Raw genomic sequence first — 10,721 nt, 5'->3', positions numbered from 1 at the left:
TTGTGCACCTCGGCCATCTTCGCCTGCGCGAATGAGTCGTCCTGCAACGCCCGCCGCACCGCATCCAGGTCTACTGTGGCTGAAGCGCACGCCCACGCTGTTGGCGCGAAGATGTGCATGGCTGCCGCTGGCGTCGCCTCTTCGAGGTATTGCGGTTTTCGGGACAGTGCATCCGCCATGATGTTGGTGTCGCCTGGGACGTACTCTATTCGGAAATCGAAGTCAGCAAAGAACTCCGCCCAACGTATCTGCCTCTGGTTCAGGAACTTCGCCGTGCGCCAGTGCTCCAGATTCTTGTGGTCCGTGCAGACCTGCACCGTGTGCTTGGCGCCGATCAGGAAGTGCCTCCATGCTTTGAATGCTGCATGAATGGCCAGCAACTCCCTGTCCCAGATGGTGTAGTTCTGCTCCGACTTGCTGAGCTTTCTGGAGTAGAACGCTCCCGGTCTCCAGACCCCCTGTGGGTCCCTCTGCAGCAGGACAGCTCCCACTGCTCTATCGGACGCGTCTGTCTCTACCCGCATCGGTCTGCTGGGGTCGATATGCAGCAGTTGCTCTTCCGACGCGAAGAGACGCTTGAGTGCCTGAAAGGACTGCTCTGCCTGCTCCGTCCAGATGAATTTCTTTTTCTTGGAGCTTAGCGTGTCCGTAATAGCCGCCGTCTGCATCGCGAACCCTTTGATAAACTTGCGATAGAAGTTGGCGAAGCCGACAAACCGCTGGACCTCCTTCCGGTTGCGCGGGCTCTTCCAATCCAACACCGCTCGCACCTTGGCGCTGTCCATGGCTAGCCCCTTGTCCGACAACTTGTAACCCAAGAAATCCACCTCCGTCGTGTCGAACTGGCACTTCTCCAGTTTGGCGTACAGTCTATGCTGCTGCAACCTCTCCAGCACCTCCCGAACATCCTGGTCATGCGCTTGCTGCGACTCGGAGAATATCAGGATGTCATCCAGAAAGCAGACGCACTTCTTGTAGAGGAGTCCCGCCAACACATGATGCATGAAAGCTTGAAAAACGTGGGAGCCATTTTGCAATCCAAACGGCATCACTCTGTACTCGTAGGTTCCCAGAGGCGTGAACATGGCTGTCTTCCACTCATCGCCCTCCCTCATGCGGATGAGATTGTACGCCCCTCGCAGGTCCAACTTGGTAAACACGCGTCCCTTGCGCACCGTCGCCAGTAGGTCGTCAATCCTGGGCATGGGGAAATCAGAGGGCTTGGTCAACTTGTTCAAGAGGCGAAAATCCACCACCAGCCTTTTTTGGGGCGTGTCCTTTTTCTTCACAAAGAAAACAGGACTGCCCCCTACTGCCCTGGACTCCCGGATGAAACCGCGCTCCAAATTGTGATCTATGAACTGTTTGAGTTCCTGTAGTTCATCCTCCGACATGGAATACAGCCTCCCCTTCGGTAGCGTCGCCCCTGGTAGGAGGTCAATCTTGCAGTCATATTGCCTGTGCGGTGGTAACTTGTCTGCCTCCTTCTCGCAGAAGACGTCCAGAAAGTCTGCATATTTGTGGGGGACTGCTTGCAACGTTCCCAACTGCAGTTGTGATTCCTCCTCCTCTCCCTCCTGTTCGGGCAGGATGCAGTGTTCTGCGCAGTAAGAGGAGCCGAAGATCAGCTGTCGCTGGTACCAAGCCAGTGTCGGACTGTGCTTTGTCCAGCCAACTCATGCCCAACACAATGGGTGTGTCCGACAGGCGGGTGACATTAAAACTGATGACTTCCCTGTGGTTGCCAAGGCGCATCACCATTGGCGGCGTTTGCTTCACCACCTGCCCCCCCAGCAACTCTCTACCATCCACTGTGACGACTTGCAGGGGCAGAGTGGCCGGTAATAGCTGTATAGCGTGCTGCTCCACAAAATCCTGTGCTATAAAGTCTGCGTTGCTTCCAGAATCCACAGAAAGCGGCACTTCGATAGTGACGCCATCGGGCAGCTGGAGAGATGCTGTGAGTTGCACTACTGGTTTGGGTGGGAGGGGGTCCGTGGGTTGCAAGATTGCTGGGGACTGCTTCAGTGATGCGTCTGGCTGGGCCCCAGTGCCTCTGTCTCCAGCCAGACATCGTCGTTTCCCTGCTGTTGTTCGCTGTGTTGCGTGGCCGCTTTCACCATTGCGGAGGCTGCAGTGTGCTTGGAGCTCCTCTGGGGACACTCTTTCGCCAAGTGTTGAGAGCTGTCGCATATATAACACTTCCTGGTCCCTCTAGGAGGTTTAGTCTTGACTGCCGCCGGTGCAGGGGCTCTGGTAGCTGACTGAGCCCTGGCGCCTCCCACCTCCATAGGTTCCACTCCCCCTCCTGGCGGAGGTGTGGATTGCGCACGCGCAGCTTCCCTGGGAACGAAAGAGAAACTTCTCGCTGCTTCGCGCCCTCCACGTCCTTCGTCTCTGCACCATGGACGTTCTTCCAGCCTCACCCCCACAGTCAGCGCCCTTTGGACCACCTCCTGCGTGCTCCGGGGCCTCTCCCCCCTCGCAATTTCGTCTTTAACAGCACTGCTCAAACCTTCCCAGAAGAGGTCTCTGACTGGGGGCGAATCCCGGTCCCATTCTAAGGCACTGACCAGCGCAAAAAAGCGGGCGTGATACTGGCGTACGCTCGCCCTCCCTTGTTTCAGTCCATGAATCTCCCGTCGGGCAAGATCCACGTCAATGGTAGATAAAAAGCACGCATCCATCGCTTTGATAAAGGCATCTGCATTCTGAAGCGCCGGATCTTTATCCCTCCACAAATTGCGTAGCCACGCTTTCGCATCCCCATGCAAATGGGATAGTATAAACCCCACTTTCTCTTCCTCATCCCTAAAGTCTTTCGCCAGCAGTTGCAGTGCGCACATTACGTCTGCTCGAAAATTGGGGTACTGTTGTAAATTCCCATCGAAGTGAGCCACAAGCCCTCCTGCTCTCCGTGCCAACCCAACCCCCTCCGGTCTGGGTCCTGGCTGCCCATGCTTAACCAATGCTTCAAACCTGGCGTGGAGATCTCTGTAGGCGGCTGCCGCATCCTCCTCCCTTTTCTTGGATGCCTGTACCTCCGCGTTCAATTGGGTCACTGCCTGTTGCAGCGCTGAAATTTTCTCTGCTTCCGTCATCTCTGCCAACCGTTGTGAGCTCGCTCCCAAACACCAATTTCCTCCTCTCGCTGCTTCTGCCTCCGCTGCGAGGTATCAGGTGTCCGAAGCTTTAAAGAGACGGGTCTTACTGTCAGGGCTGCCACTCAGTCCCAGCTCACATAGGACCACGCTAGCCAGCGTTCAGGTTAAAAGAGTCTTTATTGGATTACAGGTTCCATTTCCAAACTGCAATGTGCAGCCCTACTTCTTCTAGGTCAGACCGGCGAAGACCCGTCTGAGTCTCCGCCTCTAGCACACCAGCTTAATACCCTAGCCTTGCTCCACCTCCTGCGCCTTTCCCTCCGTCTCTGGGTCCTTCTGCCCCCCGGGGTCTCCTTTTTCCTACTCTCTTCTGACGCGGACCCCCCTGACCCTTCCGCCTCCTTGCGGCGGGCTTTGGGACCTGGTTCACTCTCTGGGCTGCTTACTGCGCCAGCTTCCGCTACATTTGAACTTGGCGCGCGCGCCCAACTCTCAACCTTCCTCTTGATCGTTTCGTCGCTCCCCGAGGTGGGCGTGACTACTCCTGACTCATGCCCTCCCTCCTTCTGAAAGCCTCCGGAACCCGATATCTGGTCCCCTTTCTCCCCGCTGTTCCCGTCTGGGTACGTGGGTCCCGATCTCCAACTGCTGCTCTCTGATTCCTCTCTGGACCCTTCTTCCTGGGATGTCCCCCTGCTTTCCCCCCTTGCTCTGACTGCTGGCGCTCCCTTCTGGGAATCCTCGGACTCACTGGATAAGCTCGGCGATCTCGGTTCGTCATCCCCACTCATCGTTCCTTCGTATTCCTCCCCCTCGCTCTCTGTCTCCTCCCTTCTCTGCGTCTCTGCTTCTGAACCCCTGACAGAGGCAGACAGGCTACCCCCCCACAGACCATATGACTGCAAAATTGACCTGCTGCCGGGGGCGGCGCTGCCCAAAGGGAAGCTGTATTCCATGTCTGAGGACGAACTGCAGGAACTCAAAGAGTTCATAGATCATAATTTGGAGCGCGGTTTCATCCGAGAGTCCAAGGCAGCGGGGGGCAGTCCTGTATTCTTTGTTAAGAAGCGGGACACGCCCCAAAAAAGGCTTGTAGTGGAATATCGCATCTTAAACAGTGTGACCAAGCCATCGGACTTCCCCATGCCCCGAATCGACGACCTCCTCGCATACGTACGGAAGGGCCGCGTGTTCACCAAGTTGGATCTGCGTGGGGCGTACAACCTTATTCGCATGCGGGAAGGAGATGAGTGGAAGACAGCCATGTTCACGCCCCTGGGCACCTACGAATATAGAGTTATGCCTTTTGGATTGCAAAATGGCTCATACGTTTTTCAAGCGTTCATGCATCACGTGTTGGCCGGGCTCCTCTACAAGACGTGCGTCTGTTTCTTGGATGACATCCTGATCTTTTCGGAATCGCAGCAGGAGCCTGACAGACACGTCAAGGAAGTGCTGAGCAGACTACAGCAGCATAGGCTTTACGCTAAGCTGGAGAAGTGCCAATTCGATGTGACGGAGGTGGATTTCCTGGGCTACAGGTTGTCTGACAAGGGGCTCGCCATGGACAGCGCCAAGGTTCGAGCAGTGTTGGATTGGAAAAGCCCACGCAACCGGAAGGAGGTCCAACGGTTTGTCGGCTTCGCGAACTTCTATCGCAAGTTTATCAAAGGCTTTGCCATGCAGACAGCGGCCATCACGGACACACTCAGCTCCAAGAAGAAGAAGTTCATCTGGACAGAGCAGGCGGAGCAGTCATTTCAGGCACTCAAGCGTCTCTTCGCGTCGGAAGAGCAGCTGCTTCATGTCAACCCCAGCAGGCCGATGAGGGTGGAGACAGACGCTTCGGACAGAGCCGTGGGAGCAGTCCTGCTGCAGAAAGACCCGCAGGGGGTTTGGAGGCCGGGAGCGTTTTACTCCAGGAAGCTCAGCAAGTCCGAACAGAACTACACCATCTGGGACAGGGAGTTGCTGGCCATTCATGCAGCGTTCAAAGCGTGGAGGCACTTCCTGATCGGCGCCAAGCACACGGTGCAGGTCTGCACGGACCACAAGAATCTGGAGCACTGGCGCACGGCACAGTTCCTGAACCAGAGGCAGATACGTTGGGCTGAGTTCTTTGCGAACTTCGACTTCAGAATAGAGTATGTCCCGGGGGACACCAACATCATGGCGGATGCTCTCTCCCGTAAGCCGCAGTATCTGGAGGAGGCAACGCCAGCGGCCGCCATGCACATCTTCGCACCAACAGTGTGGGCGTGCGCTGCGGCAACAGTTGACCTGGAGGCGGTGCGACGAGCGTTGCAGGATGACTCCTTCGCGCAAGCAAAGATGGCAGAGGTGCACAGGGGCACGGCAGCGACCGACGAGTTCCAGCTGCGAGATGGATTGTAAAGGGGCCATCTACGTGCCGGGAGACGAACTTTGCGCCAAGGTACTGCAGCAGCTGCACGACGCGCCCACTGCCGGGCACTTTGGCAAGGAAAAGACGGTGGAATTAGTCGCCAGAGACTTCTGGTGGCCCGGAATGAGAGGGGAAGTCGCGGACTACGTAGCGAGGTGTGACACCTGCCAGAGGGCCAAACCAGTGCACAGACCGCGGGCCGGACTGTTGGAACCGCTGCAAACTCCGGTCGAACCATGGGAGAGAGTGGCCCTGGACTTTGTCATGGATCTGCCCAGCTCGAGGGGCAAGACGGCCGTGCTGGTGGTGGTGGACTTGTTCTCCAAGATGGCACATTTCATTCCGTGTGCTAAGGTGGCCACGGCGGAACAAACCGCCAAACTGTTAATAGACCACGTGTTCAAGGTTCACGGTCTGCCACGGTCTATTCTGTCCGACCGGGGGCGACAGTTCATCTCGAATTTCTGGCAGAAGCTGATGGGCTTCCTGAACGTCAAGATCAACCTGGCGTCGGCGAGACACCCGCAGACCAACGGGCAAGCGGAGCGGGTCAATGCCATCATGCAGCAGTACCTGAGATGTTATGCGAATCAACAGCCTGCGACGTGGGTGGATTACCTGCCTCTCGCCGAGTTCGCCTACAACAACACGAAGCACGTGTCCACGGGAGTCACTCCGTTCTTCGCCAACAACGGGAGGCACCCCAGAACCTTCCTGGGACTGGAAAGAATGGGGGAGGGGGAGCCGCAGACAGCAGATGAGTTCGCGTCGGAGTTGCAGGAGGTCCACGATCAGCTGCGACGGCACCTGGAGCTGGCCAAACACGCATACAAGGTACAAGCGGACAAACACAGAAGGGTTGGCGAAGAGATCCATGTGGGAGACTGGGTCTGGTTAGCAGCCCACGCAGTGCCGGCCAGGTCGTTGGCAAAGAAGAAAGTAGGGCATAAGCAACTGGGGCCCTACCAAGTCGAAGAGCAGGTCAACCCGGTGGCTTTCAGGCTGGCGCTTCCGGAGGGTTCCAGGATGCATCCGGTGTTCCACAGATCGGTGCTCACTCCCTACAAGGCACCGCACAGGTTTCAGGAACCCGGAACGGCACCGAGTCCGCTCAGAGGAAGAACCGGGCAAGCGGGAGTGGCACAGGAGGAGCGCATCAACGAAGTCACGGAGATTTTGGACTCCAGATGGGGGGAAGAGGGGGTAGAATACCTTCTTGCCAAGGAGGGCACCCAGGCCAGTGCGAACAGCTGGGTGCCGGGCTACGCTTTGGACGAACCTCTGCTCAAAGACGAGTTTCATGCCCTCTTCCCACATAGACCAATGGCAGAAGACTTTTTCGACGACTGGCTTTTCACGCCCACGCTTTCAGCCAGCACGTTCCGGGGGTTCGACTCGGAGGAGGAACCGATACGAGACGCCCGTTCCCCGGAGGGGTCACCCTCGGGATCTGCCTCAGAACCCTCGTATTGGTGGGACGATAGACCAGAGGAGCAGTGGCGCAGGAAGTGGCTGGAGGGTCCCGGACGAGCAACGCCGCCAGGAGGAAGCGAGGGAGAGACGGACATGGACGTTTTCGCGGACGAACCAGGTTTTGAGCACGGCGGCACAGAGATGGAAGCGGAGGTGACTGTGGTCGACGAGAGCAGGGAGGAAGAACCGGAAGACTTCAGATGGAGGCCCGCCACGGGAAACGAACTGTATCCGACATTCGTCCCCCTGACACAGCAGCACCCAGCTCCCGCACCGGAAGGAGGGGAGGGGGGAACGGGGGGCTTCGAGGGGGGATGGATGTCAGGGGTTCAGGAGCAGAGGCAAGGGCAAGGGAGGAAACAGAGAGCGAAGGGGAGGAGGCAGAAGAAAAGATGAGTGATGACGACGACCCGAGATCTCCGAGTCTTTCCAGTGAATCAGAAGTTTCACAGAAAGGAGCACCAGTGGCCAGGGCAAGGGGGGAGCCTAGCGGGACACCCCAGGAAGATAGAGCCAGAGGGGACTCAGAGGAGAGCAGTTGGAAATCGAGACCAGCGTCACCGCCAGAGAGCAGGGAAGAGGAAGGGAGCCAGGGATCAAGCGCTGGCAGCTCACAACAGGGGGAAGGGCACGAGTCAGGAGTGGCCACACCTCCATCGGGGAGCGAAGAAACGGTCAGACGGAAAGTGGAAGGTTGGGCGCGCGCGCCAAGTTCAAATGCACAGGAAAGTGACGCAGTAGGCAGCCCGGAAAGGGAGCCCGGTCCTAAAGCCCGGCGCAAGGAGACAGGAGGGTCCGGGGGGTCGGAGTCAGAAGAATCCAGGAAGGAAGAGACCCCGGGGGGCAGAGGGACCCAGAGGAGAACAGTCAGGCGGAAGAGGTGGAGCAGGGCTAGGATATTAAGTTGGTGCACAAGGGGCGGAGACTCAGACGGAGCTTCGCCGATCTAACCACTAGACGTAGAGTTGCACGCAGCAGCTTGAGAATGGAAACTGTAACTCAATAAAGACTTTTACTTAATGATCGCTGGCTAGCGTGATCCTCTATGAGCTAGGATCGGGAAGCGGCTCTGACAGGAATGAATCATCCCAATAAAAATTTACACCCGGCTGGGTGTGAACGGAGCTGATTCAGCCCTCTCTTTCTCTCCCGATAAGTATTTTCTATTTTCTAGGGTGCTAATCTCCGTCCAGGTGGGCGCCGTGCCACCCGCCTCGCAAGCGAGACTCTTCCGCTACCACTACCAGCTTTCCAGGGAGAAAGTGGCAAGTCAGGGTTTGCTTGGGCCAATGGAACTCCCTGCCAAAGGAAGAGCCTCCGGCACTTGCATCCAATGCCCACCTGACTCTTCTTTTCATCTCTCAGCTGGCACCGAGTTCTGGTTGGGCCTGGCAAGAGGAGAAGCTTCTGGTCGACAGCGGTGGCAAGTTTCATGCAAGCCTTCTCAGAAAGTTTGGGGGCTGTGGGACTGCCTGCCACTGGAGTTGCTATAATAATGAATTTTCCTTATGTTATTCCTGTTAAACTCCTTTTAAAGGTGACAGTGTTTGTCCACTTTTGGGACTGCCTGCCACTGGATGCCCTATAAAGATATGGGGCTTTTCAGCATGAAAAAGAAATCCCAATGACCCCTTTGGGACTCACTGCTACAGTGCCGGGGGGGCTTTGGAACTCCCTGCCACTTTGAAATGCCTCTCTGGGCGAGGCGTTCAGCAGGTGGTGGGTTCGAATTCCTCCCTGGCAGGAATGCAGACTTAAAGCTGCTAGTCTGAACCCGTGTCTTGCGGTGGACAACATAGCGTACGCAGCCGGAGGTGGGTGCGAGGAGCAGTGCCAGGGGAGCAGCAAGGAAGGTGAAGAAGCCCAGCAATTGGTGGATCCAGGGTTTGAGAGACAGTATTTTTGCACGGCTTCTTTCCGGCCAGAGCAAAGAAAAGTGACCATGAGAGTAGAGATAATTTATTAAATTTATCTGCTTTATCTGGTTCAATAATTATAATAATCATAATTATTATTTAATTATTGTCAGGGGTTCAGGAGCAGAGGCACAGGAAAGGGAGGAAACAGAGAGCGAGGGGGAGGAATCCGAAGGAAATATGAGCGATGACAGCGGCCCCAGATCTCTGAGTCTTTCCAGTGAATCGGAAGATTCACAGAAAGGGGCGCCAGTGGTCAGAGCAAGGGGGGCGCCTAGGGGGACACCCCAGGAAGAAGGGACCAGAGGGGACTCAGAGAGCAGCAGTTGGAAATCGGGACCAGCTTCCCCACCAGAGCGCAGTAGGGGGGAGGGGTCCCAGGTATCGGGATCTGGCGGCTCGCCGCAAGCGGGAGGGCATGAGTCAGGATTGGCCACACCTCCATCGGGGAGCGAGGAAACGGTCAAGAGGAAGGTTGAAGGCTGGGCGTGCGCGCCAAGTTCAAATACACAGGAAGGCAGCACAGTAAGCAGCCCGGATAGGGAGCCAGGTCCTAAAGCCCGCCGCAAGGAGGGAGAAGAGTCCGGGGGGGTCAGCGTCAGAAGAGTCCAGGAAGGAAGAGGCCACGGGGGGTAGAGGGACCCAGAGGAGGAAGGAAAGACGGAAGAGGTGGAGCAAGGCTAGAGTATTAAGTTGGTGTACAGGAGGCGGAGACTCAGACGGAGCTTCGCCGGTCTAGCTTCTAAGACGTAGAGCTGCGCGCTGCGGCTTGGAAATTGAAACTGTAACTCAATAAAGACTTTTGTACAGTACTGCCGGCTAGTGTGGTCCTCTGTGAGCTGGGACCTGGAAGCGGCTCTGACAGTAAGCTCCGTCTCCCTTTTGTACCAAAAGCCTCGCAGCGTGAGTGGGCGCAGCGAGGGGTGAAGATTGGTGCTTCGCGAGCTCACGAAAGTCGGACGAGATGAATAGTGAACAGCAGATAGCAGCCCTGCAAAACGCAGTGACACAACTAAACGCCGAGATACTCGCATCCAGGAAGAGGGAGGAGGAATCGGCTGCCGCCTACAAGGATCTCCAGGTCAGGTTGGAAGTGCTTACAAAGCAGGGGCAACCGGGACCCAAATCGGAGGGAATTGGGCTGGAGAGAAGAGGAGGCAGCCTTGTATCTCATTTCGATGGGAATTTACAGCAGTACCCCAACTTCCGAGCAGATGTGCAGTTTGCGCTGCAACTGCTGGACAAAGACTTTAGAGATGAGCAAGAGAAGGTGGGGTTTATTTTATCCCATTTGCATGGAGACGCTAAAGCGTGGCTGCGCAATCTGTGGAGAGATCAGGATCCGGCGCTCCGAAGTGCAAATGCCTTCATTAAAGCGATGGATTCGTGTTTTTTATCAAATATAGACGTTGATATCGCCAGAAAAGAGATACATGGGCTGAAACAAGGGAGGGCCAGTGTGAGGCAGTATCATTCCCACTTTTTTGCACTGGTCAGTGCCCTGGAATGGGACAAAGATTCAGCTCCAGTCAGAGACCTTTTCTGGGAAGGGTTGAACAGTGCGGTAAAAGACGAAATTGCGCGGGGGGAGAGACCCCGGAGCACTCAGGAGATCGTTCAGAGGGCGCTGACGATTGGGGTGCGTCTAGAAGAACGTCCATGGAGCAGAGACGAAGGGCGTGGAGGACGCGAGTCGGCAGGAGCACCTTCCTTCTTTCCCAGGGATGCAGTGCGTGCGCAATCCACGCCTCCGCCAGGAGGAGGAGGGGAACCTATGGAGGTTGGAGGCGCCAGGGCTCAGTCAGCAACCAGAGCCCTAGCATC

The 10,721-nt window shown here is 56.5% G+C and overlaps 1 long non-coding RNA gene across 1 annotated transcript in view; it reads left to right on the top strand.

Moving 5' to 3' along the window:
* The first annotated feature begins 7,916 nt into the window (after positions 1-7,916).
* The window catches only part of LOC308572517, a 216,625-nt gene continuing 213,820 nt past the window's right edge, over positions 7,917-10,721 (top strand). Inside the window, exon 1 of the long non-coding RNA XR_014001795.1 lies at positions 7,917-7,945. This is a non-coding gene — a long non-coding RNA (uncharacterized lncRNA). The remainder of the gene's footprint in view (positions 7,946-10,721) is intronic.

This window comes from Podarcis bocagei, assembly GCF_964188305.1.
Source record: "Podarcis bocagei genome assembly, chromosome: 13".
Taxonomy (NCBI): domain Eukaryota; kingdom Metazoa; phylum Chordata; class Lepidosauria; order Squamata; family Lacertidae; genus Podarcis; species Podarcis bocagei.
The sequence above is the reverse complement of the archived record's forward strand: the minus strand, read 5'-3'. Positions and strand labels throughout refer to the sequence as shown.